Source organism: Pelodiscus sinensis, chromosome 29, assembly GCF_049634645.1.
Source record: "Pelodiscus sinensis isolate JC-2024 chromosome 29, ASM4963464v1, whole genome shotgun sequence".
NCBI classification, from domain to species: Eukaryota; Metazoa; Chordata; order Testudines; family Trionychidae; genus Pelodiscus; species Pelodiscus sinensis.
This window is the reverse complement of record NC_134739.1, coordinates 11,684,096-11,711,181: the sequence shown is the minus strand read 5'-3', so window position 1 is coordinate 11,711,181 and position 27,086 is coordinate 11,684,096. Positions and strand designations below refer to the sequence as shown.

Below are 27,086 nucleotides of genomic sequence, written 5' to 3'. Positions count from 1 at the left end.
GTTGAAACAATCCAGCAACCCTAAGACTACACAGCGGCCGTGATTCCGAAATAACGATGTGAGCGTTGACACGGCAATTCCGTGATTTTGAAATAACGGGCGGCTTGTTCCCACTTCTGTAAACCTCATTCCACAAGGAGTAGCGCCTCTTCCGAAACAGCTGTTGTGTGGACGCGCCACTGCTGCTATTTCGACATAGCTCCTATCCAGGGCCATTCAAAGTCATCACTCCCCAGTGCCTCCAAATCAAGGTAGCGTGGCCACATTAGGGGAGCCTGCCTAGGACTCATTTCGAGGCTGCAGAGTCGACGCGCCATTTCGAAATCCGCTATTTCGGAGTATTTCTTCCGGAATAGCTGATTCTGAAATAAGTGTGCAGGGTAGACATACCCTGGCAGAGCAGAGAATCAACCCCAGGCTAGCACCAGCCCCCTGCTATCCTCCCTATAGTGACATGGGTGTGGTAGGGCCTGTTGTTTTGGGTTCCTCTCTGATCTCCAGAAGCAGATGCAAAAACGGAGGCTGCCAGCATCAACGGAGCAAGCTGAACCAACTGGCCGTAAGAAGTGGGGGGAGCGGTGTGCTGAAATGACCAGCCACCCCTTTCATGTGTAATGGGTTTCCTGACCCAGCCTAGATTAAGGGGGTAGAGGCAGAGGCGAGGGCAATTTGAGCGGCTTTGCTTTAGGGAGCAGCCTGCTTTGTCTCCCTCTGCGTCCGGGCTCCTGGGTGTGACCAGTCTGAATTCGAAGGGGCAGCTTTCCAGCGACAGCCTTCCATGTCTAGCTTCTCTGGGTGTGGGGTCGGGAACACAAGAGGAACCAGCTGTGAAGCTGCCATCTGCCCAGGGCTTCTGGAGCTGAGCTCCCCACCCAGACCTTGCAGGAGGAATAACAGGTAGTTCGATTTAGGGGCTTTCATTCGAAATACCGGATCCCTGCCACGTGTAGATACAGGCAGTTAGTCCGGACTTGTAAATTTCAAAAATGGCGACCGGACGGGAAGATGGAAATCAAGCACGGGATATTTAAATCCTGGGCTTGATTTGCAACTTCGAATGCCTCCATTAGCCACCCTAGTTCGAACTAAACCCCTTTAAAAGCATTTGCGGAAAATCATGCCAGTCTAGACGCAGCCTTAATGTTTTAATGCAGGGGTGGGGAACCTAAGACCAGGGGGCCGGATCCAGCCCCCAGCTTGCCTGGATCTGGCTCCTGAGGCTCAGGGCTCCCCCTCCCAGCATTGGGGAGCCCACGCTGGAGCTCAAGCCCCTCTGCTGTCCCCCTGCAAGCCTGGAGCACACACAATCTAGCCTGGGCTCTGGTGTGCAAGGGGAATGTGGGGAGTGTCTTTCACCTCAATTGGGGGCCATGTTTGTTTGCGGGGGTTGGTTGTTTTTTTGCTTCTCACTTGTGTGGACCCCAAGTAATTTTTCAGTGGGTTAGCAGCCCCCGACCCCAAAAAGGTTCCCCATCCCTGCTACATTGGCCGAGCCCCTGACACAGGCTAAAATCCAGCAGGAAACTAGCAAGGAGGAGGAATGCAGCTTGTTTGTGTGTTGTTTACACCCACCTCCACTTATGGATCTAGAAACCCTCCCCTCCTTTCACCTTTTGCAACTGGATTGGGGGGAAGGCCAAAATCCACAGGAATAAATACACAGGGACGAGGAGAGTGTGTGTGTGCGAGAGAGAGAGAGAGAGAGAGAGAGAGCTAGAAAAACCATCCAGATTAATCTGTTCGTCTCTGCCATCCCACAGTGCCCCTCTCTTGAGCTGAGGGGTAGTGGATTTGGCAGCTGTTAGCTATTTATTAACCAGTCATGGTTAAATTGGTTTATAAATTAACAGCTGTTTTAACTTTATTCTTTCTTCTGGGAATGCAGGCAGCAAACGGATCTGGGAATGTAGCTTAGGCCGGGTGCTGTGGAGAGGAACTTTTCCCGTGCCTAGGCTGGCCACCAGCCCTTTCTCCGCTGCTGAAATGGAAGGATTCCTCTGTGGCAGAAGTCTAGTCATTGTGGGGCCTGCTGAGTGTAGGATCCAAGCCCCTCCCGACTTTCCGTGCATTTCGCCTCCCCTGGCCTTTGGGCGGCAGTACCATTACCCCGTCCGGAAGGAGAGCAGCCCAGACCGGGAAACAGACCAGCATCGCTAAAGGCACACCTAGCTCCTTTTCACCAGTCGATCTCAGAGTGCTTTACAAAGGACCACAGGCTCCTAATGCAGTGTTTTTTTACAAATGGGGAAACTGAGGCACAGAGCCGGGACCTGCCCTACACTATGGTCACACAGCAGGCCCGGGGTGGAGCGGGGAACGGAACCCAGGTTGGCCGGGGTCCAGGCTGGTAGGCACAAGTCTACACTGTACGTAGTGGGGCTGCCTTGTGGGAACGCTCCATTCTGGTAGTAGAGTAACTCCTCCCATCTTTTCCCTGTGTAGATGCGCCCATGGAGATGTGCCTGAGGTCGCCTGGGTGTTTGGGTTTTGGTTCTACTTGCCGCAGGGGTGCGTACCGCCTTCGCTTATATCATGAACCCTTTCCCATCTTCACTGGGCCACTCACGCAGTCAGGGAGTTGAAGCCACTTCCGCAAGGTGAGTGCTACGGTCACTGCACCGGCTCTTCCTCAACCGAGCCGGGATCTCCATTGTCACAGACACTAGTGGGGATGCTAATTCAGCAGAGGAGGGTGCCCATGGCTTGGGAAGGGGTAGAGCTAGGCTGCAAAGAGCTGCATTTATACCGGCATAGCAGCGTGGTATGTAATGCTTGAGCAAATGCCGCTTTAGTATATGAGCCAGTTGGAATTGGATGCAGAACAACAGGCAGGGTGGGGTAACTCAGCCCTGAAAGTCCCTGTCTACTCGGTGCCCCTGTAACCATGTAACACTATTGGTATCACTGAACGTGCTTTCCTGTGCGGAGAAAACCGCATTGCCTCCTGCAGCCTCATTCGGGATAGTCACAACTCCAGGAAAACTTTTTCTAATGGGATCAGGCCTTTATGAGAGGTCTCTCCTTACACAGGGCTTTGAGATTTCTCCTTCCCGGGAAATGACAAATGGGAAAAGGCAGTCGGGTCCCAGCTAACCTCTTCCCTTTTGGCCAAGGCAGGTTTGCTCCCTGGGGAAGTAGATTCATAAATGTGAAGGCCGGAGGGAACCTCTAAGATCCCCCGGTCTGAGCTACTGTAAAACACAAGCCAGAGAATTCTTCACAGAGCCCACTCCAAAAGGATGCATGAGGTGCCGGCTCAAATGTTTCGTGCTGAGAAACAGCCAGGTTTTTTTTTTTTTAAATGAAAAATTTCATCCAAAATGTCGAAGAGCCTCAAAAAAGATATTTTGGCCTTGGAAAGAGTTCAGAAAAGGGCAACTAAAATGATTAGGGGTTTGGAACGGGTCCCATACAAGAAGAGGCTACAGCAACTGGGACTTTTCAGTTTGGAAAAGAGGAGACTGAGGGGGGATATGCTAGAGGTCTATAAAATCATGAGTGGTGTGGAGAGAGTGAATAAAGAAAAGTTCTTCATTAGTTCCCATAACATAAGGACTAGAGGACACCAAATGAAATTAATGGGTGGCAGGTTTAAAACTAATAAGCAAAAGTTCTTCACACAGCGCACGGTTAACCTGTGGAACTCCTTGCCAGAGGAGACTGTGAAGGCTAGAATTATAACAGTTTAAAGAGAGGCTAGATAAATTAATGTAGGTTAGGTCCATAAAAGGCTATTAGCCAGGGGGTAGGAATGGTGTCCCTGGCCTCTGTTTGTCAGAAGCAGGAGACGGATGGCAGGAGACAAATCGCTTGATCATTGTCTTCAGTCCACCCCCTCCGGGGCACCTGGCGCTGGCCATTGTTGGCAGACAGGCTAGTGGGCTAGATGGACCTTTGGTCTGACCCAGTACAGCCGTTCTTATGGGAGTTGGTGGTGGGTTTTCATAACGTTTTCCACCTTTTTTCAGCCCAATGGAAAATGTTCCTTTCTCTTCTCCCCCATTCCTTTTTCCAGAACCAGAGGGATGAAAGAGGGGAATAAGGAACCCCAAACCAGGAAAACGGCCCCGATACTCTTTCAGAAAGCTGAACATCTGTGTTTAAAACACGGGGGAAAACTAGGTGGGGGGGGGAAGGTCTTTCCAACAGTTATAATCCCAACTGTTTCAAAGCAACGTCTCCCTTTAGACACATCCTTTCATTAGCTCTGTGACTGTTGTCGTTTACATTTTGTATTGTTGTAACATGGCCCAGGATTTCATGGTGTTAGGGCCGGTACAAACAACCAAAAGATGGAGCCCCTGCCTGAGCATCTGGGAGACTGTTTCTCCATCTCTTCAGGACGCGCAGAACCTCAGCGCAAACATCCCCTGAATTTGTAGCGTCTGCGAAGTCCGGATCTAGCTATGACTCCTGCTTTCACCTCTGGCTGTGCGGTTAACTGGGCTGCACCCTGAACTCATGGTGCGTTGGCTTCGCGGTGGCTTTGTTTGAGCGAGGGCTCCGTGTTGGGTGCTGAGACAGTGTGTGTGCGTGTGGAGTGTGGAAATATGGCCCCGTTAAGCGAAGCGAGGCTGTTCCCGCATCTTCCCCCCCCATCACAGAAGGTCGTCTGTAACGAAACCAGATTGTCTCAGAGCTCCTGCTGCCTGCCTTCCCTGAAGCCTGATAGTGCCCATCCCACAATGCTTTGCATCGCAGGCATTTCCATGGCAACTATTTGTGAAGTCAGGGATAAGCTATGACATCAGGGTGAGACTGCCTGGGGAAATAATTCAGAGGTAGAAAAACTAGCCACTCAAGTCCTTGGTTGTTAATGAACAAGATACAAGGATTTTTTTTGACTTGGATACAGGATTCATCTTTCCGTCTTGTCCCACTGTGAGTTGTGTAGTGTTCCTGCATGGCTGTTAAGCAGCTGTTGCGCTCCACCCCAGAGATGGCTGCATTTCAATAGTAGAGGAAGTGAAAACGGTGGGAAAGCAACACAGATTTTTTTGTTTTGTTACATACCTTCAGGCCACTCCGTAACCCAGAAATGTCATTTTCAACCAAATGGGCATCTTTAACCTCAAACAGGCAAAATGCTAAACAAGAGTGTTTTGATGCAAAATGATTTTTCTCCAAAAAAATGGAATGTTTAAACTTTGCCTCAAAAACAGTTCTCTATTCCAAGGGGGAAATTGTGAAATTATTGATTAGGAAGAAATTGGAAGATTTTCCACAGACGTTTGCTTTGGGGAAAGTCAAAGCAAAACCGCTCCAGATAAATACTGTTGTGGGTTTTGCCTTCTGTTGAAAACTTCCATTCAACCCCAAGACTGGGAATGGGGTTTGAAGATAATTCACAATTCAGGGGCTGCACACCTGGAATTTACTGTTAGTTTAACAGGGCCCATCACTATATGGATCCCAGGTCTGCATTTCATGCAGCTTCCAACTGGTGCAGCCATTTGGACAAAAGTTCAGTTCAGTCCAAAATAAGGAACTGGGCCATTTGCTCAGATGTGAATTGGCCATTAAAATGGACACACACACCCCAGAAATTAACTGTGGCTGCAGCAGGATTCTCAATATCTAGCCACACCAAACCAATGTAACGTGTACTAACTATAGGCAGTACATATAGTTAAGATTCCCTGATAGTTTCCATTATAAGAACCTGTTTTCAGTTACTTGACAGCATAGGGGTTGAAATTTACCATGCTGGATGTCTGCCGGAGATTTAATTTTTTTTAGGGGGGGTGGGTGTTTAAGCTATTTCCAAAAGTGAATGTAGGGAACAATACATAATCTTACATCCCTTTCCTTAAGAAGCTCTAGCAAGGCTGTGATGGAAAGCCTTGAACTTTAGCCAGAGGGTTGATTGCTCAGGGATCAGAGATGTGCCTTGATTATCCCTGTGAAAATCTGCCCAAAGTTGGCCAAATTATAACCCTCCTCCAAAAAACTCAGCTTGCAGTTTAAATGGACGGTAAGATGGATAGAAAGATGGCTAGAAGGCCGGGACCAGCGGGTAGTGATCAACGGCTCAATGTCAGGATGATGGTCGGTTTCTAGCGGAGTGCCCCAAGGTTCGGTTCTAGGACCGGTTTTGTTCAATATCTTTATTAATGACCTGGATGAGGGGATGGATTGCACCCTCAGCAAGTTTGTGGATGACACTAAGCTGGGGGGAGAGGTAGATACGCTTAAGGGCAGAGATAGGGTCCAGAGTGACTTAGACAAATTGGAGGATTGGGCCACAAGAAATCTGATGAGGTTCAACAAGGACAAGAGTAGAGTCCTGCACTTGGGACGGAAGAATCCCAAGCATAGTTACAAGCTGGGGACCAACCAGTTAAGTAGTAGTTCTGCAGAAAAGGACCTGGGGGTTACAGTGGATGAGAAGCTGGATGTGAGTCAACAGTGTACCCTTGTAGCCAAGAAGGCTAATGGCTTATTAGGTTGCATTAAGAGGAGCGTTGCCAGCAGATCCAGAGATGTCATTATTCCCCTTTATTCAGCTTTGGTGAGGCCACATCTGGAGTACTGTGTCCCATTCTGGGCCCCCACTACAAAAAGGATGTGGACGCATTGGAGAGGGTCCAGCAGAAGGCAACCAAAATGATTAGGGGGCTGGAGCATATGACCTACGAGGAGAGGCTGAGGGACTTGGGTCTGTTTAGTCTGCAGAAGCGAAGAGCGAGGGGGGATTTGATAGCAGCCTTCAACTTCCTGAAGGGGGGTTCCAAAGAGGATGGAGAGAGGCTGTTCTCAGTAGTGACAGGTGGCAGAACAAGGAGCAATGGGCTCAAGTTGTGGTGGGAGAGGTCCAGGTTGGATATTAGGAAAAACTATTTCACTAGGAGGGTGGTGAAGCACTGGGCTGGGTTCCCTAGGGAAGTAGTGGAGTCTCCATCCCTAGAGGTGTTTAAGTCTCGGCTTGACAAAGCCCTGGCCGGGTTGATTTAGTTGGGATTGGTCCTGCCTAGAGCAGGGGGCTGGACTTGATGACCTCCTGAGGTCTCTTCCAGTTCTATGATTCTATGCACGCGCTCAGTAGAGACTTGTCAGGGTTTAGCAGCTAAACTATCCAAAGATTCCATCTGCACTGAGCACGCTCCAGCCTCTCGCGGCTCCTGTAGGCTAACCATACCCCGCCGGTGCCCTTCACGCTGCCAAACCTTCCCAGCAATTGCTCCTCCTCCTCCCGCTGCTCCCATTGCATGATCTGGTCGTGGAAGTATCTCTAGCCTATAAACTCTTCCGGCTAGAGCCTGGCTCCTACTTCGTGAATGGGCAGCACCTAGTACAACGGAACCTCGATGCTAATGAGGGACCTTCCCTGCTACCGTAATATGTGCAATAAAAGAGTAGGCCAAATTCTTCCTTGGATTTGAGCATCGCAGCAGGGATGTGAATTTATCTCAGGCAGTCCCATCATTTTCTCCTGCGTGCCATCTGCCTTTTAGGTGCTGAGGACCAGGTGGTAACTGGGGATTTATCAGTGGGATTAGGCCAGATCCAGTCCAGCGCTGCCCTTTTAATACAAGGACTACGGGGACAGTCAGTGAAACTGAAATGAGGCCCTGAGAGAAAGGGAACCCAAGGTTCAGATGGCATGAGGAGCTCCCTGCACGGAGATCTGCAGCGAGGCCAAGCGATGTAGCAGGACTGTTGTTAAGAGGATGAGATATTGACACGGAAAAGCGCAGCCCTGGCTGGCTATAATAAACAGGATGAATAAGGGATAGTTACACCATCATTGTCCATTTGGATGGGGATTCTTGCACTGTTCTGAAGCATCTGGGGTGGCTGGGTCGGAGACGGGACATGGGGCTACATGACTCTTGGGCTGATCCGCTCTGGGAGCTGAGAACAGAACATTGTAACTTCAGTGCCAAGCCTCAGGTGGAGTTTGAGCCCAGGCCGCTTAGCCCCCTTCCTGCCTCCCCCGCCTCCCGGAACAGGGGTCGCATTTCTCGGCTGCTCCGCACTTTTACCTCCCATGTCAATTCATGTATTTTTATGCCCCCTGTTGGGCAGTCGGGATCCTTACCCCCATTTTGCAGTTGGGGAAACTGAGGCACCGCACCGCCTTGCAGCAGCTTAGTAGCACAGCTTGAAATCGAACCCTGGCGGCTGCTGCCCGGCTGTCACTGCTGAACACATTGCTGCTCCGTAGACTTCCCCGGTCACTCTGATCACTTAGACCTGCTCCCATGCCCCTGGAGAGCTAAAAATAGACCCCAGAGAGAGCCTGACTCGCAGCCCGGTCTTGCCCCATCTCCTGGGAGGAGATAACTGGCCTCGTTATACCAGAGGGATTAGTTTCCTCAAGGCTCAGCTGCTCACACCACACTCGGTCCTGGCAACGCCACCTCCCCATCACAGCCCAGCCTCTCCATGCGCTGTGAGTGGGGCTGTGCCAGGGTTACCACCTGGGAACTCTGTCCCGATCACACCCCTCTCCCCGGTGGTGTGATTCTAAGGGGTCCTGTGACCCTCTTTGTCCAGAGCTGCGCTCGCCCCCCCTGCTCCCATTCTTGCCCTCATCAGACGCCCACAAGGAGGCGCTGTTGGCTCGGAGGGTGTGAGGAAGTTGCCCAAAAAAAGCAAACCTGACTCTGGGAGGCATTCACAGGAGCGTTGTGAGCCAGACACGAGAAGTCGTTCTCCTGCTCTACTCTGTGCTGATTAGGCCTCCGTTGGAGCGTTGTGTCCAGTTCTGGGCACCACGTTGCAGGAAAGAGATGGAGAAATTGGTGAAGGTCCAGAGAAGAGCAACACAAACGATTAAAGGGCTAGAAAACAGGACCTATGAGGGAAGACTGAAAGAACTGGGCTTGTTTAGTTTAGAAAAGAGAAGACCAAGAGGGGACATGACGGCGGCTTTCAAGAACCTAAAAGGGTGTTACAAGGAGGGAGAAAAATTCATTCTCCTTAACCTCTGATAGAACAAGAAGCAAAGGGCTTAAATTGCAGCCAGGGAGGGTTAGGTTAGACATTTGGAAAAACTTCCTAATTGTCAGGATGGTGAAACACTGAAATAAATTGCCTCGGGAGGTTGTGGAATCTCCATCGCTGGAGATATTCAAGAGCAGGTTGGACAGACGCCTGTCAGGGATGATCTAGATTCTAGATGGTGCTTGGTCCTGCCGTGAGGGCAGGGGACAGGACTCAATGGCCTCTCGAGGTCCCTTCCGGTTCCAGGGTTCTCTGATTCTGTGATCATGCTGGGGGATGAGAGAGGGCAGCTAAAGCTGATGCTCACCCTCTCCCCTAGGATTTTGGCTCCTGTGCAAGTTCCTTGTGCCCCTGCCATCTCTGCAGCGGGGCTGCTGTAATGTGGTCCTGGCACATGGCGCGGCAGAGGGGACCTGAGCCCAGCTGCGGAGGCCTCCAGGACCTCCCAGTACTGTCTCCACCCTGGGGAGGAGCAGCAAAGTGCAGGCTTTTCACAGCAGGGATGCTCCTGCGGCTGGACGTTCAAATCCCAGCGAGGGCTGCTCAGCCCTTCACTCTGCTGCGGGGGGCCCAGGCAGGCTCCGAGCGCTGGGGAAGGGGCTGAACTGTCCCCCTGTAGCACCTTCCGGCTGGAGATCTCAGAGCAACATCTGCAGCTAGGTGCACAACAGGGGTTGTTCCTTTCTGCGCCCTCCGGGAGGGAACACAGGGCGAGGGGATCACCGTGCAGGCAGGGGGCTGGGCTCTCGCGGCCCGTTCCAGGATTCTATGACTTTTTAGGCAGGTAAACACAAGGGCTGTGTCTAGACTGGCAAGTTTTTCCGCAAAATCAGCCGCTTTTCCGGAAAAACTTGCCAGCTGTCTACACTGGCCGCTTGAATTTCCGCAAAAGCACTGACGATCTCCTGTAAGATTGTCAGTGCTTTTGCGGAAATACTATGCTGCTCCCATTCGGGCAAAAGGCTTTTTCCAAAAAACTTTTGCGCAAAAGGGCCAGTGTAGACAGCAGAGATTTGTTTTCCGCCAAAAAGCCCCGATCGCGAAAATGGCGATGGGGGCTTTTTTGCGGAAAAGCGTGTCTAGATTGGCCACGGATGCTTTTCTGCAAAAAGTGCTGTTGCGGAAAAGTGTCCTGCCAATCTAGACACACTTTTCCGAAAATGCTTTTAACGAAACACTTTTCCATTAAAAGCATTTCCGGAAAATCATGCCAGTGCAGACATAGCCAAGGTTGCATGAGGAGCTGGGGAAAGAGCCCAGAAGTTTGGCGTCTCCTGCCCCCAAAGCACTAGACCCTTCACTCCCCTCCCAGAATCAGGAAGAGAACCCAGGAGTCCTGCATCCTATTCCACTCTCACCACTAGGCCATGTGACCTTCCCAACTCAATTCCCCGCCGCTGAGTTTTTCCAAGCCCGCGCGGCGCCCACAAGTCCAACCTGCTGCTCTCCGGACACCCAGCCAAATCCCCGGAAGGCTGGATTGCCCCCAAGGGCAGCCTGGCATCCCACTCTTTGTGTCCAGAGATGGGGTGTTTGCCGGGAATCCCTCTGCCCTCCCCCCGACCCCCGGTGAGGGCTGAAATCTGACGTGTGCTTGCCACAGATATTCAAAGGGAATCAGCCGGCAGAGCCGACATCCCCAGGCGGCAGGTAGAGGGCCCCCTTGGCCCATGAATTCGCTGGCAAAGCCTTTCTCAGCAAATGCCGCCCGCCAGGCCTCACACTTTGCGCCCTGCTTGCGGCTCAGATGCTGGCGCCAACAGTACCCTGGCAAACGGGGGGCAGCGAGGCATGGTGGATCCGGCCTCCCAGGCTCACCGGGATCAGAGGCAGGGCGCTGCCGGGAGAGACAGAGAGACACAGGCCCTGTTAGAGGACAGGCTGGGAACGGACCTTGCTTGCCCAGGGAGGCTTGGCAGAGCCGGCCAGCGACAATTTGCCAAATTTGCTCCGATCCAGCCTCTGCCTCTGATCCGGCTCCCCGGCGCCAAGGTCATTGAGCTCATGCCCAGTTCTTAACTCGTCAGGCACCAGCCGTGCCAACCGGCTGGAGGGCTCTGCCTGCCAAACCTCCGGCCTGCTGCAAACAGTGGCTGAGGGCTGACCCCTGCTGGCCGTCGGGGGGCTCTGCCGCACTCGGACCTTCGCTCTGGCAGGGTCATGAACAGCAGGGCCTGGCGACCCGTCTGCGGCGGGGCTGCAGCTGGAGAGGCCGTGGGGTCTGCATTCGTTTGCAGCACAGTCTGGAGTCCCCCACCACAATCAAGACCCCGAGGGGCTGGGCGCATAGTCCCTGCCCCTGGCAAGGTTACAGGCCTGATAGACCAGGTGGGTGTGGGGGGGAAACTGAGGCACAGAGCAATGACCGGTCCATGCCCATCCGGCACAGCTGGGAACAGAACCCGGGTTCTTAATTCCCAGCCAATGCACTGTGCTAATGGACAGGACTCCTGGGGTTGAATTCCCAGTTCTAGGTCCTTCTCAGAGTTATTCCCTCCCCGCCTCCCTGTGCCTCAGTTTCCCCACCTGAGCGAAGTGGGGGATAGGATGGCAACTGAGTGCTAGCTCCTGGGGAAAGGGCAGATTCTCCCTCACTGGGTGGCTTCGGGCCCAGAGCGGCGGCTGGTCTTGGATTAGGGGAGATTGTCTGCCCTGAGATTGACAGGGGTTCGGGCTGGTGGTGCTAACGCTCCCTTCTGGCCCTATTGAAAGCTCATGCAGGGTCCCTGGCTGGGGCAGCCCCACGGCAGCGTGTGTGGCAGGGAGGCCGGTCTCTCCGCAGTGTGGCCAGTAGAGGGGGCGCAAGAGCCACACGAGGCCCCGTGCAGGTTCCCAGCTGGGACAGGAACGAGTTAAACTCACCCCCCCCCCCTCGCCTCACCCTCCCACGCCCGGCACCCACGCGCCACTTCTTCAATGCGCTCCCCACCCACCCCTGTTCCAATGCAACGCAGCCTCCTCCGCAGCGCTGGGAATAGACCCCTTTCCCGGCCTGCCGGGCCTGTCACGTATGCACGCGCCCGGGGGGAGCGTCAGGTTTGCTAAGAGGGACCCCGGCAACTGAGCTAAGGGGCAGCTCAGCTCACGCTGTGGAGACCCGTGTACCTGGCAGGCCTGGTGTGGGTTGGCCTGTGCTTCCCTCTGGCCCTAGTGCTTCAGAGGAAGGTGGAAAACACTCGGAAAACTGTGATGAAATCCCCTTCCTGACCCCTGCAGGCAGTGGGCAGGCTGGCCCTGAAGCATGAGACTGGTCCTCATTAACGCCCTTCCAGTCACTTCCAGCTGATGCCACCCAGTGGCTCCAAGCAGCCCCAAGTGTATGGCGGTCTCAGTCTCCAGGAAACCCAGCAGAGGGGAAACTTCGGGTTGCCGGTCGTGTCAGCAGCAGAGCCAGGAATGAAACCCGGAAGCCCTCCCAGCTCTTCTCCCTCTGCTCCTGGTTCTAACCACTAGACCCTCCCACCCAGCTCTGCTGCCACTTGAGCAACCGACGGCTGGGATCCAGCCCGGGGCCTACGTGAGGTGCAACGGCGAGGGCGGTTTGGGTTGAGATTTTCCTCCCCAGCCTCTTTGGTGCCAACTTCCTCATCCAGGAGCGTCTCAGTCCTGCCAAGTCTAGCAGCTGCCCTTCTTAAAGGGACGGAGCAGGCCAGCGACAGGGAGCCGTCTGGAACGGACCGCCCAGCATCCACGGGAGAGCCTCTGAGCCGGGCAGTGGCTACTGACGTCCCTGCGACACGTGCAGCTCCTTCCACGGATGCCGGTTCCCGCTGCTGCGGCGCCGCTGGCCCAGCAGTGCGGAGACACGGGGGCTGGAGAGCGGGAGAGTTTCTGCTCATTCTTAGATTAGGAGTGTGGCTGGATTTGTGGTTGTGTCAACTAGAGCTGGGTTGCAGAGACAAGCCCTAAAGCCATGTGGTACCCTTAGTGTCCACCCTGATCCTGGGGCCAGAGGAGCACAGAGACTTTTGCCAGCACTGTGCCGCCCAGGGAGCAGGTGGGAATCTGGGGGAGGGGGGATTTCTATCCACTTTGAGGCCCCTTTATGCTGCGGGAGTTGATTAAAAGGCCCTTAGCATAAGCATCAGACCCCTGAGATCCGGCTGCAGGTAACACATGGCGCTTTGCACCTTCAAGGCACTTTGCAGACAGACCCCTGATGAACCCGCCATGCCACAGCTGGATGTAAGAAGTGACGTTTCGCTCTGACCCCTGGAAGTTGGTGTCTCCCCGATTCGGACAGCCAGGCCTGGGCTGGGTTGAGAGATTCATAAGCACTAAGGTCACAAGGGCCCAGTCTAACAATCTAACCTGATCTGCATAGCACCAGACACCCTCCTGCTACTTCCAGCCCATACCTTGGCAGTGAGCTAGTCAGTGTGTCTCTTAAAAAGACAGCCAGTCTTTAAGACTTCAAGCAATGGTGAATCCACCGCGACTAGGTCAGCGGCTCCAATGGTTAAGTCCCTGCAAAAAAAATTGCACATTATTTCTAGTCTGAATGTGTCTAGCATCCCCGTCCAGCCACTGGCTCCTCCTGCCGCTGTCTGCTAGATTACAGAGCCCTCTGCGACCAGAAATTTCTTCTTTATGTGGCACCTTGTGCAGGGTGATAAAGCCACTTTTTCACCTTGGCCTGGATACACTAGATAGAGCTTGTCCAGTGTCTTTCTTTCAAGCAGGCTTTCCAGCTCAAAAGTGTTTGTGGCGCTCGCTTCTCACCCTTTGCCTACCGACTGACCTGCTCCTTGAAGCATGGCCACGAGAACTGGAGACAGTCTCCAGTAACGGTCTTGTTAGTCGTCCGTTCCTGCTGCCTGGATGCTTCTGGTCCTGCCTCCCCACCCCCCCAGCTGTACTGTATCATAGAACCCTAGAACTGGAAGGGACCTCGAGAGATCGAGTCCAGTCCCTTGCCCTCAAGGCAGGACCAAGCTCCGTCTAGATCATCCCTGACAGGTGTCTGTCCAACCTGCTCTTCAATATCTCCAGGGATGGAGATTCCACAACCCCCCCTAGGCAATTTATTCCAGTATCTAACCATCCTGGCAGGTAGGAAGTTTTTCCTAATGTCCAACCTAAACCTCCCTGGCTGCAATTTAAGCCCGTTGCTTCTCGTCCTAGCCTCAGAGAGCAAGGAGAACAATTTTTCTCCCTCCTCCTTATAACACCTGTTTAGATACTTGAAAACCGCTATCACGTCCCCTCTCAGTCTTCTCTTTTATAAACAAACCCAGTTCTTTCAGTCTTCCCTCACTGCTCATGGTTCCTAGACCTTTCATCATTTTTGTTGCTCTTCTCTGGACCTTCTCCAATTTCTCCACGTCTTTCTTGAAATGTGGTACCCAGAACTGGACGTAATGCTCCAATTGAGCCCTAATCAGCGCGGAGTAGGGGGGAAGAATGAGTTCTTTTGTCTTGCTCACAACTTGCCCATGAATGCATGCCAGAATCACGTTTGCCTTTTTTGCATCAGGGTCGCACTGTTGACTCATGTTTAACTTGTGGTCCACTAGGACCCCTTGATCCTTTTCTGTCATGCTCCTTCCTAGACAGTCGCTTCCCGTTCTGTATGTGTGAAACCGATTGTTCCTTCATGGCATCTCATGCTGGCACAGCGGCTGGTGGAAATCTGGGTCCCTTTCATTGTCGTCCTTGCTGGTGGTACAAGAGACCCGGATGGTCCCACCGATACCAGAGTTCTCCAGCTGGTCAAAAAAATCTAGGGCAATGATTCTGAGACAAATTTCAGATTTGTTTCCTTTTTGCCAGGCTCAAGGTGGACCCATTTGCTGGGTCAGGGGATGTCTCCCACCCCAGTTTCCATTAGAACGGCCATACCGGGTCAGACCAAAGGTCCATCCTGCCCAGTTCCCGTCTTCTGACAGTGGCCAATGCCAGATGCCCCAGAGGGAGTGAACAGAACAGGGAATCATCCAGTGATCCCTTCCCTGTCGCCCATTTCCAGCCTCTGACAAACAGAGGGTAGGGACACCATTCCTACCCATCCTGGATAATAAGTATAGAGGAACCCAACCTCCATGAAAGCATCTAGTTCTCTTTTGAACCCTGTTAAAGTCCTGATCTTCACACCATCCTCTGGCAAGGAGTTCCACAGGTTGACCATGCGCAACATGAAGAAAAACTTCCTATTGTTTGTTTTAAGCCTGCTACCTATTAATTTCATTTGGTGACCCTAAAGTTGTTCTTTACCAAAGAGCCATTTTTCAGCAAGAAAATGCCTTTTTTTGGTGAATGAAAAGGCTGGGTGAAAAACTGAAATGTAGAAATGTAGAGAATGCTGCCGGCTTTTCACAGAGCGTGTTGGTGTGGGGGAGAAAGGGAGGCCACTTGTTACACCCCAAAGTTGTCCCAAGTTTTCAGTTGGTTCTCACCAGGCTGGCTTCCACCAGGGAATCGAGGCTTTAAGGTCAGAAGGGATCGTGTCTGACCGCCTGCACCTTGCAGGTCATGGAAGCTCTCCCTCCCCTCCGTCACAGCCCTCTGGCTTCTGCCTGAGTTACTGAAGTCCACAAATCACGAATGAAGGCCTTCCCGTTACAGAGAACCCAGCATTCACGCCACTCGACACCGGCCAGCAATCTGCGCTGCGGGTGTCGCTATTTCTGCAAGCATCCCAGGGCTGCTGCAGGAACTGCAGAAGCTTCCTAAAAGGTGTGGGGCCCACTGGCATGTGAACTGTGCCCCCCCACCCCCTGGCATCACCCTCCCCCATAGGCCACACCCACGGATCACCCAGTCCTCTGGTCCCTCTCCCGCCTCCCCTCACCCCCCCCGTTTGCTTTCTCCATCCCCTCCCCGCTCTTGGTCACCCTTTGGCTGGTAAAAAGTGGGGGGGATGCCCCCCCCCCCCCCGTGCTGGGTCTTTCCACATCTCCCCCTCCTTCGGGCAGGATGCAGTCAGGTGTCCAATGGACTTGGCCCAGCCGGGCTGCCTGTCACGGGGTGACTGGCCCTTTAAGGGGAGATGGGCCTCAGCCCCACCTGTGACCCAGTTAGGCTGGGGCAGGCGGGACGCGGGGAGGGAGAAGGGCGGCGCAGGGGAGATGGAAGCGGAGGAAGGTGCCTTGCCCTGGCGCGTGGCCTGGCCCAGCTGGGGCCGTGGGAATCTCCAGGCTGTTGGAAACTGGAGACCTGGCTGGTAAACTAGGCCCCAGAAGGGGAGTCGTGTTTTAAACGCACTTGGGAGGGAGCTGGGGGGCTCACAAGGGGGATACTGGGGGTGGCATCCCCACTACGCCGCAGCTGCCAGGCCCCCCCTTGGGCAGCAGTGGGAGCAGAAAGGCTGGGGACCCTGGGGAGGCCCAGGGTGAGGACTTTGGGGCCCTCCGGTCTCATTCCCCCCCCCCCATTTCAGCTCAGTTACAGAGGTTTGGGGGGCCTTGAGCTTGGGGCCCTAGTTCAGTTGTGATGAATTCCCCTTCCCGCCCCCTCCCCGCCCTTCCCTCCTGCTGGCCAGCCCTGGACCCAGCCATGTTCTCACCCCTGCGGGGGGTCCCAGCGGGGCAGGAGTACATGGGCGGGGGGGTAGGAGAAATTCTGGCCTCCGCCTCCCCAGGGCTCTCAGGAGAGGAATTGTGTAACCCCGCTGGGCACTTTGTCCCCCTCCCCCGGCTAAATGGCCCCAGGGGGCAGGCAGCCTTTTCCCTGAGGCTGGCGCGGGGCAGGGTGCAGCCAAAAATTGGCTTGGCTTGGAGGATGCATTAGTCCAGGCAGGCATGGATGCAGGAATTTCTGTGGGAAGGGGAAGGGGCTGATGGCTGCCCCCCCGCCCCCCCACATGACCCAGCCCCACCTCCCAGCCTTGGTGGAATCAGCACCAGCCTTCCCTGGCTGGGGGGGGCAGCCCCATGGCAGACCACGCAGGACACCTTGGGGAGGAGCGGGGTGTTCGCACCTTTGCTCCCCACTGCGCATGGGCCAGCCGAGGGGGGAACCTAAGGCCTGGGGGCTGGATGTGGCCCCCGTGGCTCAGGGCTCCCCCCCTCAGCATTGGGGAGCGTATGCTGGTGCGCTGATCGGCCCCACGGTGGGGCTAGTTGCCTGCCCCCCCCCCAGGTGCTGGTGTACGAGGGGACTGTGGGGAGGGTCTTTCTGCTCCTCAGCGAGGGTTTTGTTTTTGCTTCTCACTCGTGTGCAGCCCTGACTGATTTTTTTTCCTGTTGGTCCCTTTCGGGGGAGAGGGGGGGGAGGTGTGTGGGGGGTTTTTTTTTAGTCCCTTGGAAGCGGGGGGGTGTCACTCTTGTTTCACCTCGTGCTCTGGGTCTGAGACCTTCCTTGCCCCTTCAAGAGTAGACGGGGGAGCAAACCCACTGACCCAAAAGCATGACTGACATTAGCTCCCCCTGCCCATCGCTGGGCCCGTGAACACCCAGGGTATGTCTACACTACCCCGCTATTTCGAACTAGGAGGGTAATGTAGGCATACCGCAATTGCAAATGAAGCCCGGGATTTGAATTTCCCGAGCTTCATTTGCATAAGCCGGGCGCCGCCATTTTTAAATCCCGGCTGGTTCGAACCCCATGCCGCGCAGAGTAACGGTAGTTCGGAATAGGAAGCCTAGTTCGAACTACCTAGTTCGTGCTGCGTGTAGCCGCGCGGCACGGGGTTCGAACCAGCCGGCATTTAAAAATGGCGGCGCCCGGCTTATGCAAATGAAGCCCGGGAAATTCAAATCCCGGGCTTCATTTGCAATTGCGGTATGCCTACATTACCCTCCTAGTTCGAAATAGCGGGGTAGTGTAGACATACCCCCCGTGACTATCGCCCGGCCCCCCACACTGACACCCACATGGGGGAGGGGATGATTGCCGGGGAGGTACCGACAGTGAGGTACCAGCCTGGCCTTCCTGCATCTCCGTGCCATGTCCGGGGCCGGGCTAGCAGGTGCTGGTTTAATCCCTTCTCTGGGGGCGATTACAGTTCACGGTGTGATCTGTTGGGGGTTGTGTGTTTGGAGACTGCAGGAGGGGGCCCGGAGGCCTACTGGATGTGTGTGCGCTGGCAAGACTCTGGCCTCCCGGCCTGGTATCCTTGTGCTCACCCTTCCCTGTGTGTTAACACGGGGCCGGGCTGACCCAGCAGGGGAGACTGGAAAAGCCAGACACTGAGGCTATGTCAGCACAGCGCTAAAAGCCCCACGGTATGGGCCAGGCCAGGGATGTGGGGCTCAGACTGCATTTGTCCTTGCGTTTGTGCAAAGTGCTCCACTTAGGAAGGAATAATCCAATTCACACGTACAAAATGGGACGCGACTGTCTAGGAAGGAGTCCTACTAAAAGGGATCTAGGGGCACTAGGGGACCAGGAGATAAATATGAGTCAACGGTGTGACACTTGCAGAACAAGCAAACATCACTCTGGGAGGCATTATGTGGGGTGAGCAAGACAGGAGAAGTCATTCTGCTCTGCGCTGCGCTGATTAGGCCTCAGCTGGAGTAGTGTGTCTGGTTCCAGTCGCCACATTTCGAGAAAGAGGTGGAGAAATTGGAGAAGGTCCAGAGAAGCACAACAAGAATGATGAAAGGTCTAGAGCAGTGTTTCTCAAACTGCTCCGCAGAGTCCCAGGGCTCCGCGCGGTTGACAAACCGGAACCATCGATAGGTACAACACATGCAATCAGTGGACCACTGGGGCTCCGCATAAATTTTTACGCATGGAAAGGGCTCCGGAGCCCAAAAAGTTTGAGAACTGCTGGTCTAGAGAACATGAGCTACGAGGAAAGACTGAAAGAACTGGGCTTGTTCAGTTTAGAAAAGGGAAGACTGAGAAGGGACGTGACAACAGTTTTCAAGTACCTAAAAGGGTGTCGCAAGGAGGAGAGAGGAAAATTGTTCTCCTTGGCCTCTGAGGACAGGACAAGAAGCAATGGGCTTAAACTGCAGCCAGGGAGGTTGAGGTTGGACATTAGGGAGAACTTCGTACCTGTCAGGGTGGTTAAACACTGGAATAAATTGCCTTGGGGGGTTGTGGAATCTCCATCACTGGAGATATTGAAGAGCAGGTGAGACAGACACCTGTCAGAGAAGATCTCGATGGTGCTTGGTCCTGCCGTGAGGGCAGGGGACTGGACTTGATCTCTCGAGGTCCCTTTCAGTTCTAGGGGTCTGTGAGGCGCATGGGGCGGGGCAGCGCCCCTCGCCCTGGGGTAGAACTGAGCATGTGCAGGTGAAATTAACCCGAAACTAGGCCTGGATTGTCAGTGCACCTGCCCCTTGGTAATCTGTGCTGCTCCGGGGGAGCTGCACGGGGAGGTTTTGGGGGGGCTGTTGTAGGGGAGCTGGGGAAATGGGGGACAATGGAGCACATGCCAGGATTTCAACTCCCCTCTCTCCATCTCCACGTGCCCTCCCTTTAGCAATAGCCTTTCCTCTCCCCATCCCCAGATTTCCCCTTCTCCTCAAGCCCCTCCCCCAAAGAGCTTGCCTTCCAAGCCCCTCCCCCAAACACCTTCCTGAACCCCCCACCCCAGCTCCTGAGCCCCCCTCCTCCTCTTCCTTTTCGGGCCTCCTCCCGCCCTGGAGCTGAAGGCTTCTCTCAGCTGAAAGCAGCCCCGTGATGTTCCATCAAAGCAAATCAAAGTAATAAAATGTAATTTAATTCCTCGCCGAGAGTGAGCCTGTAAGTGGCAATTAGCTGAAATGTTCTGCTATTTTTACTCGCTCTTTGCAAGAGAAATTGCTGTGGAGTCAAGGCGCCGTGTTTGCGCCAGCTCCAAAGCCGGGGCTGCTCTCTCTGGCCCCCCGGCTGGCCGGCCGGCGGGAGTCAGCGGACGAAAGGAGCAGGACCGGGCCCAGTGCCCGGGAAGGGGTTGTGATGTGGGGGGAGGGTTAGTGATAAGGGGGGTGCTCGTTGGTGTGACCATGCCTGTATGTGCATCTGTGTGCCCATGCGTGTGTCGGGATGGGGGGGGGGGAACAGGGCTATTAGGGGTGTGTGAGATGTGTGTGAGTTATGCATGTATGTGGTGTGTGAGGGTGTGTCCATGAATACATGCCCATAGGTGTGAGAAGTGTTAGGGCATGGGGGGTGGGAGGGGTGTGTTTGACAGAGGTGTGTGAGGGGCTGAGTTTGGAATGGCTGTGTTAGCGGTGAGGGGGGTTGTTAGGGAATGGGGGTGTGAGGGGCATGGTTGGGATGGGGTGTGTGAGGGTGGGTAAAGGGATGTGATGAGGTGTTAGGAGATGGGAGTGTGATGGGTGTGGAGGGGTGTTTGTCATGGGTGTGGTTAGGGGATGGAGAGGGGTGTCGAGGGGTGTGTTGGGGGTGTGTTTGTGATGGCTGTGTTAGGGGACGGGGAGGGGTGTGTTAGGAGATGGGGAGGGGTGTGGAGGGGTGTGATAGTGATGGCTGTGTGGGGGGTGTCGAGGGGTGTTTGTGATGGGTGTGGTTAGGGGATGGAGAGGAGTGTGGAGGGGTGTGATAGTGATGGCTGTGTGGGAGGTGTCGAGGGGTGTTTGCGATGGGTGTGGTTAGGGGATGGAGAGGGGTGTCAAGGGGTGTGTTGGGTGTGTGTTTGTGATCGCTGTTAGGCGATGGGGAGGGGTGTGTTTGTGATGGCTGTTAGGGGTGTGTTAGGAGATGGGGAGGAGTGTCGAGGGGTGTTTGCAATGGGTGTGGTTAGGGGATGAGAGGGGTGTCGGGGTGTGTTGGGGGTGTGTTTGTGATGGCTGTGTTAGGGGACGGGGAGCGGTGTGTTTGTGATGGCTGTTAGGGGTGTGTTAGGAGATGGGGAGGAGTGTCGAGGGGTGTTTGCAATGGGTGTGGTTAGGGGATGAGAGGGGTGTCGAGGGGTGTGTTGGGGTGTGTTTGTGATGGCTGTGTTAGAGGACGGGGAGCGGTGTGTTTGTGATGGCTGTTAGGGGTGTGGTTAGGGGATGAGAGGGGTGTCGGGGTGTGTTGGGGGTGTGTTTGTGATGGCTGTGTTAGGGGACGGGGAGCGGTGTGTTTGTGATGGCTGTTAGGGGTGTGTTAGAAGATGGGGAGGGGTGTCGAAGGACATGTTTGTGATGGCTGTGTAAGGGGTGTCGAGGGGTGTATGCGATGGGTGTGGTTAGGGGATGGAGAGGGGTGTGGAGGGGTGTGATAGTGATGGCTGTGTGTGGGGTGTCGAGGGGTGTTTGCGATGGGTGTGGTTAGGGGATGGAGAGGGGTGTGGAGGGGTGTGATAGTGATGGCTGTGTGTGGGGTGTCGAGGGGTGTTTGCGATGGGTGTGGTTAGGGGATGGAGAGGGGTGTGATAGTGATGGCTGTGTGTGGGGTGTCGAGGGGTGTGGAGGGGTGTGATAGTGATGGCCGTTTGTGGGGATGCCGTTGACACTTGGGAGACCCTGGGCCAGGATGGCTCAACCTGGCGACAGGTCCGACGCGGTGGCTCCCTGCATTTTGAATTCCCCGCCAGCGAGCTGAAAAGAGGCGCGGGGGGGAGGGGAGACTGGCTCCTCCTCATGGCCAGCAGCCTCCTGCTGTCCCTGGGAACGTCTGTCCTCACTGGAACAGCACTTGTGGCTCGAGGATCGGCCTTACGGGCTGCCTGAGGGTCCCCGGCTCCCACGGAAGACGGTCGCACGCGGCAACGACCGATCGCCCGTCGGCCCCTTGGCCAAGGCCAATGCCCCTCACTTGAGACGGGGCGACCACGTCTGCTCCGGCTGGGGGCGTGCCGGGGGCTCGCAAAGCGGCAAGAGGATGCTTTCTGCCTCGCCTCCCGATTCCCTGGCGTCTCGTTGCTTTGTTGACGTGGTCGGAGCGCTGCCCACAGTGACTCCAAGGCCTGTGAGTGGGAGCAGCTGGTGTAGACCCAGTGCTTTTTATAGGCATCGTTGGGTTTATGTTTTCCAAGGTGCATCCTGCCCCCCTGCTATCCCTGCCCTGCCCCCGGATGCGCAGGGGTCTGCTAATACCCCTTCCTCCCAACCCCAACCTGCAGTTCCCCCTGCCCTGGCCACATCCCCAGAGTCCCTGCGCTGAGCTGCCGGTCAATCACCTGCCAGGTTTGCTTCCCGCAAGGCACGAGCAGCTGCATGTGCCCTCCACCCCGGGAGGAAACTGGAAGGGGGGGGGGAGAATGTGCCAGTGGAGGGGGGAGGCTTCTTGCAAACCCACGGCTCTCTGGTGGGTGGCCAGGAAACCGGTCGTGCTGAGCGCTTGCCGCGGAGAATTCACCAAGGAAAAACCTCCTGCGGCTTAAAAAAAAAAAAAAAGTTCCAAGATTGTTTAACAACAATCGAAAAGGACCTGTTGCCATAACAACCTTCCACTCCACCATGCCAGCCCTCTGCCAGACCCTGCCCCGCTGCCGGCTTGGTGCCGGGGGACAGCAGCAGGGTGCTCACGGGGGAAGCGAACCCTACCCCCTTTGTGGGCAAGTCGCCCCCTAGCTCTGCCATCCCAGCTCCGGACAAGCCCCGAAGTTGGGGGGGCTTTTAATGCAGCATGACTGGCCGGCTTGCCGAGGCGCGCGTGGGCCCGAAAGGCTGTAGGGGATCCCGGCTCCTTCCCGCATGGGCTCCAGCGTAGCTCGGAGCTCCCCGGGCACTGCCCGTGCCATCTACCAGGTGACGAGCCGGCAAACCCCATCCCTCCCCGGGGGTCGCCAGCTGTCGAGGGAGGCCCGAGAGCTCTGTCAATATCTCGTGATCTTTGGGTGATTCCTTTCAAGCCGGGGGGGGCTAGGAATCGCCCCAACTTAGCTTTTATTTTAACTCTGAGCCTGCCCCTTGCTCTGCAGGGCCTCTCTTTGGGGGGGTTCCCAGCCAGCCCCCCCCATACTCATCAGGGTCCCCCCAAGCAGCTGTCCTTTGCTCTCCAGAGCACAGCCTCAGGTCGCCCCGGTGGCCCCATCCCTGCAGTGGGGGTGTCCAATGCCCAAGGAGCAGAGTCCAGCTGCCTCCGGAGGGGCTGGCGACAGCTTCCCGCTCTCCCTAGAGCGGGGGGGCTCTCCCCCCGACGGCGCTGGTGCATTCCCAGCCCCCGGCCGGAGCAGGCCTGGGCTCATCGCTCCAGTGCCCCTGTGCTAACAGTCGCCACGCAGGCCTGGCGGGCCCTGGGTGACTCACAGCTCTGTGTGTCACGAGCCTCCGAGCTGCAGCTACCACCTGAGCCCCAGTGGGGGCGGGCTGCGGGGGAGCCAGGAGCCTTCTGCAGAGTGACAGGGGTGGGGGGGGAGGGGAGCGGCTCCATGCTCTTCCTTTAAGCCGTGCAAAGGGGATTTGATGCTGCCAGCCCAGGAGTTTCAGGCGCTCGGAGGGCCAAGTGCTGCATGATCGGTTTCCCCAGCATCGGGCCCTTCTTGTTCTCAGCGGCTCTGGGGGAGGTAGCATGGTCCAGTGGTGAGAGCACAGGCAGGCCTGGGGGTGGCAGGTACGAGGGGGTGGTTTCCATGTTGCCCTAATTCGGCTCCCCTTCCAGCTGGTGGGAGTTCTACCGTTTGAAATCCCTGCAAGCCACTAACTCGGGCTTTTGCGGTGATCCAAACGGACTCCAACCAAGTATTGACACAGGAAAGGCACAACCGAGTGGCAAACTCTAGCTGAGACGAAAAGCTCCTGCAGTGACGTGCTCACAGGTGTTAACGCCACGGCTCGCTTATCTACACTAGAACAATGCCACCTGCTAATTAGCTACTGTGTGACAAAACCACACCTTATGTCCTAGCAAAGACCGGCCACGACAAACCGTACGGAACAGGCGGGGCTCAGAGCTCAATGGGCGAAGTGAGCCGAGACGGGATTGTGCAGTGGTGTGGGTGCTCGCCAGAGACCGGTTTGAGTCCCTGCTCTGCCTTACACTTCCCGGGTGATCTTGGTCAAGTCACTTATAGTCTCCGTGCCTCAGTTTCCCACCTGCTCTAGCTCAGAGGCGTGTTGTGAGGAGGATGCCTGCTGAAAAGCATTCTCTGAGAGCCAGATATTATTAAAACCAGCGTCACGAACTCCCGGGCCTCACCACGGTGTCCGTTTTTAGAAGCGATGCGTTGCTGGTGAATCTTGTGCTCGAGGGCTGACTGGAAAAGGGATTTTTATTTCCCATCGGGGGAAAAAAATCGTGACACTTTTCACAGAACTTTTCAGCTTTTGCCTGAAACAAATCACAAAAAGATTCCCTCCCTCCCCTCCCCCCCAGTCCAAAGCCCAAAAGGGACGGTTTTTGACACAGGAGAAATGGGAAATGATGGGTGTTTGCTGAGGAAAACTTGCAAATAGTCAATGAAAGCCAGAATTTTCATCAGCTGTTTCTGGGAGGTTTTTACCAAAAAAGACCCTTTTTTTTTGTGAAAAAGCAATGCTGGTGCTAAAGTCCCCCGGGCGTGGATAGAACACTCAGCAGGTAGTGCCAGTCGTGTTGGAATGCTTCAGGCAAATGAGTTCTCTCATTGCTGCTTATTTCTATCCCTGTGCCCCCTGGGCGCTGCAGTGGTAGGTCAGGATTGGAGGGTGCTTGGTGCTGTACAAACACTGAACAAGAAAGATCGTTTCTGCCCCAAAGCAAGATGGAGGCCAAGAGGCCCATGGGGGAGTGCAAGTGTTATACACTCGCCTAGTGGGTGGGGTTCACTCGCTCGTGTTGTGGCACTTGGAGGGAGAATGAGTTTGCTCTACAGCCTTCGCTTCCAGCTGGAGAGGCTCCTGCGCTAAGCTCCCAGAGGTCCCCGGTTCAGTTCTGCCTCTTGGCCTTACACAAGGAGACAGGACTGGTCAGTGCGGGAGGCCGTGTCTCAGCTCAGAACAGCGCAGTGAGTCTCTGGGGAAGTGTGGAGGAGGATGTAGCTTTGCGGATCGTTACCGGCAGCACCCTGCAAGCAGGTGGGGTGGTACCCTTGAATGCGACCAGCTCTGGGGTTTGCCTTCTGTCCCCAAGGGCTCTTGATCCGGCTAAAGGAGCAGGATGGTGAGAAACGGGCCAGGCAGGGGTTAGCAGAGCACGTGGGCCGAGCCGCTTGCTCGGCAGAGCCAGAGCGTTGCAGAATGACCTGCGCATGCCCCCTTAGGTGCTGCTGATCCAGGCAGTCAGGCCCTCGTTCTCCGCTTCCCCTCTGCCATTGGCAGCTCCTGAAATCAGCGGGTTGGTGTCCAAGGCCCCTCCCTTCCCTATTTCCTGGGGCTGTAGACGCCCCCTTCTTGGTCGTACCCTGTGGTGGCGAGAACAGCCTATTTATTGTGGCTCAGGCATGGTTCTCGGGCCAGGTCCTTGGCTGGTGGCAATCAACAACCTCAGTAGAGTCGCGCTGATTTACACCGGCTGGGCACCGATGTTTCCTCTAATCTTTTCCATCCATGTGCAGAATAAATTTTAAACACACTGAGGCATGTGAGGATGTGCACCACCTGCATAAACACACACCCAGCTGTGGGTGCTCTGTTAATCAGCTGGGCTGCATTGACATCTCTCCCAAGCGGCTTCACTAGCGGCCAGCTTACCGGGAGCACTACTGGGGATCCTGAGGTTTTAAGATGGGCATTTCAGAGAGAGAGCGCAAAGGCCAGAACGAACCCCATGACCACCGAGTCTGACCTGCTGCACAACGCCGGCCAGACGCCCACTCAGTCATTCTCACGGTGAAGAGAATGAGTCTCCCTCGCCACGTAAGTTCCACAGCAGAACGGGAGCCAATCTTTTAGAAAAGCCTCCCGCCAGGATGTTAAAGACTCCACATGCAAGGATCTTAAATAACTCCAAGTCTCCCTGGCGGGGTTTGATGAGTAGTGATGGAAAGTTTTAATCAAAGTTTTAATGGGGAAGCTGGAGCTGCATCAGTACCACCTGCTACCAGTGAGTTCTAGCTATCAGCACTCTAGGGCTGATGGAAACATTTCAAGCGAAACATTCCCCTCCCCCTCACCCCTGAAAATGGGGTGGGTTAAACAAATCTAGTTTCTCTGTGGGGCAAGATCAATGTTGGGAAAATTTTCCATGGGGAAAGTCAACACAAAATGGTTAGTTTGGGAGCGGCTGCCTAATAATCTTTGTGGCCCGGCCAAGTGGCTGCAGTGTCTCGTGGGAGTTGTAGTTCCAGCTCCCTTATGCCTGTTCCCCCCCTCAGTCGTCCTCCCTACCTGGCCTTCACCTCCCAGGATGCACTGTGGTCTCCCCGCTGAGTGGCGGCCCTGCATCATGAGGACCCTGCGCTGGAAAACGGTGACATTTCTGAGTTAACGTTTTAGAATGTTTCGTTTCTAAATAAGTTCCCGTCTTTTGACCTTTTGCTTTGATTTGGGGCACATGGCAATGTCAAAATTCCTCCGAGGAAAACCAACTCTATTAGATATTTAGCTGGTCTTTATATTTGTTCATGGCCTTTTTTTCCCACCCTGATACCTGTGTGAGGCAGGTGTGAGCCCTGTTTTACAGATGGGGAACTGAGGCTGGGGGGATATAAGTGACTTTGCTAAGGTCACACAAAGAGTCTGTGGCGAAGCCAGATCTCCTCCGCCCCTCTCTAGTGCTTGCATCCACTACCATCTACTAGCCTGGCCCTTTGAAATGCACCAGCTTCCAGGCTAGCAGGTGCTTGCTGGAGGACTAGTTTGAATGAGGTGTGTGTCAGTCCACAAGCACTACACACACGCACACACACACACACTGGCAGGCTTCCACGTTGCACATTCAAACAGAGTTTGCACACACTCACGTGGACACCACACCCACGCTTGCAACCAAGGCACATTTGGATGCACGTACACAAAACATAACTCATCGTGCCAATGTTTTCCGCCAAATGCACACGCAGGTGCACACAAACACTGGACACATGCCCAGAACCAATGCACATGCATGCACAGAGCACATGGTCTTGTGCACACACACGACAAGAGCAGTCTTAGGTACACATCCAGTGTAGCTGCCTGTCGAAACTTACAATAGTGGCTCCTAGATCTGTAGGATTTTCATCTTTCAGTCTCCGTGCTTTGCAAAGAATGAGGCATGTATCCTATCTAGGGCTCGGGGGAAGTGGTTAAAGAGTTTGACGTGAGAGGGGACATGATAACGGTTTTCAGGTCTCTAAAAGGGTATCACAGGAAGAAGAGGGGAAATTGTTCTCGGCCTCTGAGGACCGGACAAGAAGCAATGGGCTTAAACTGCAGTAAGGGAGGTTTAGGCTGGACATTAGGAAAAAC

At 54.8% G+C, this 27,086-nt stretch overlaps 1 long non-coding RNA gene across 2 annotated transcripts; it reads left to right on the top strand.

Annotated features, from left to right (window-relative positions):
- The first annotated feature begins 1,883 nt into the window (after positions 1 to 1,883).
- On the top strand, positions 1,884 to 13,801 carry LOC142820993 (uncharacterized). Of its 2 annotated transcripts, none has more exons than XR_012898038.1 (3): positions 1,884 to 2,347; positions 2,443 to 2,597; positions 12,166 to 13,801. It is a non-coding gene; the product is annotated as an uncharacterized LOC142820993 (long non-coding RNA). The 2 variants fall into 2 exon arrangements; XR_012898039.1 differs by lacking the exon at positions 12,166 to 13,801 and adding an exon at positions 4,016 to 8,961.
- The last annotated feature ends 13,285 nt before the right edge of the window (positions 13,802 to 27,086 follow it).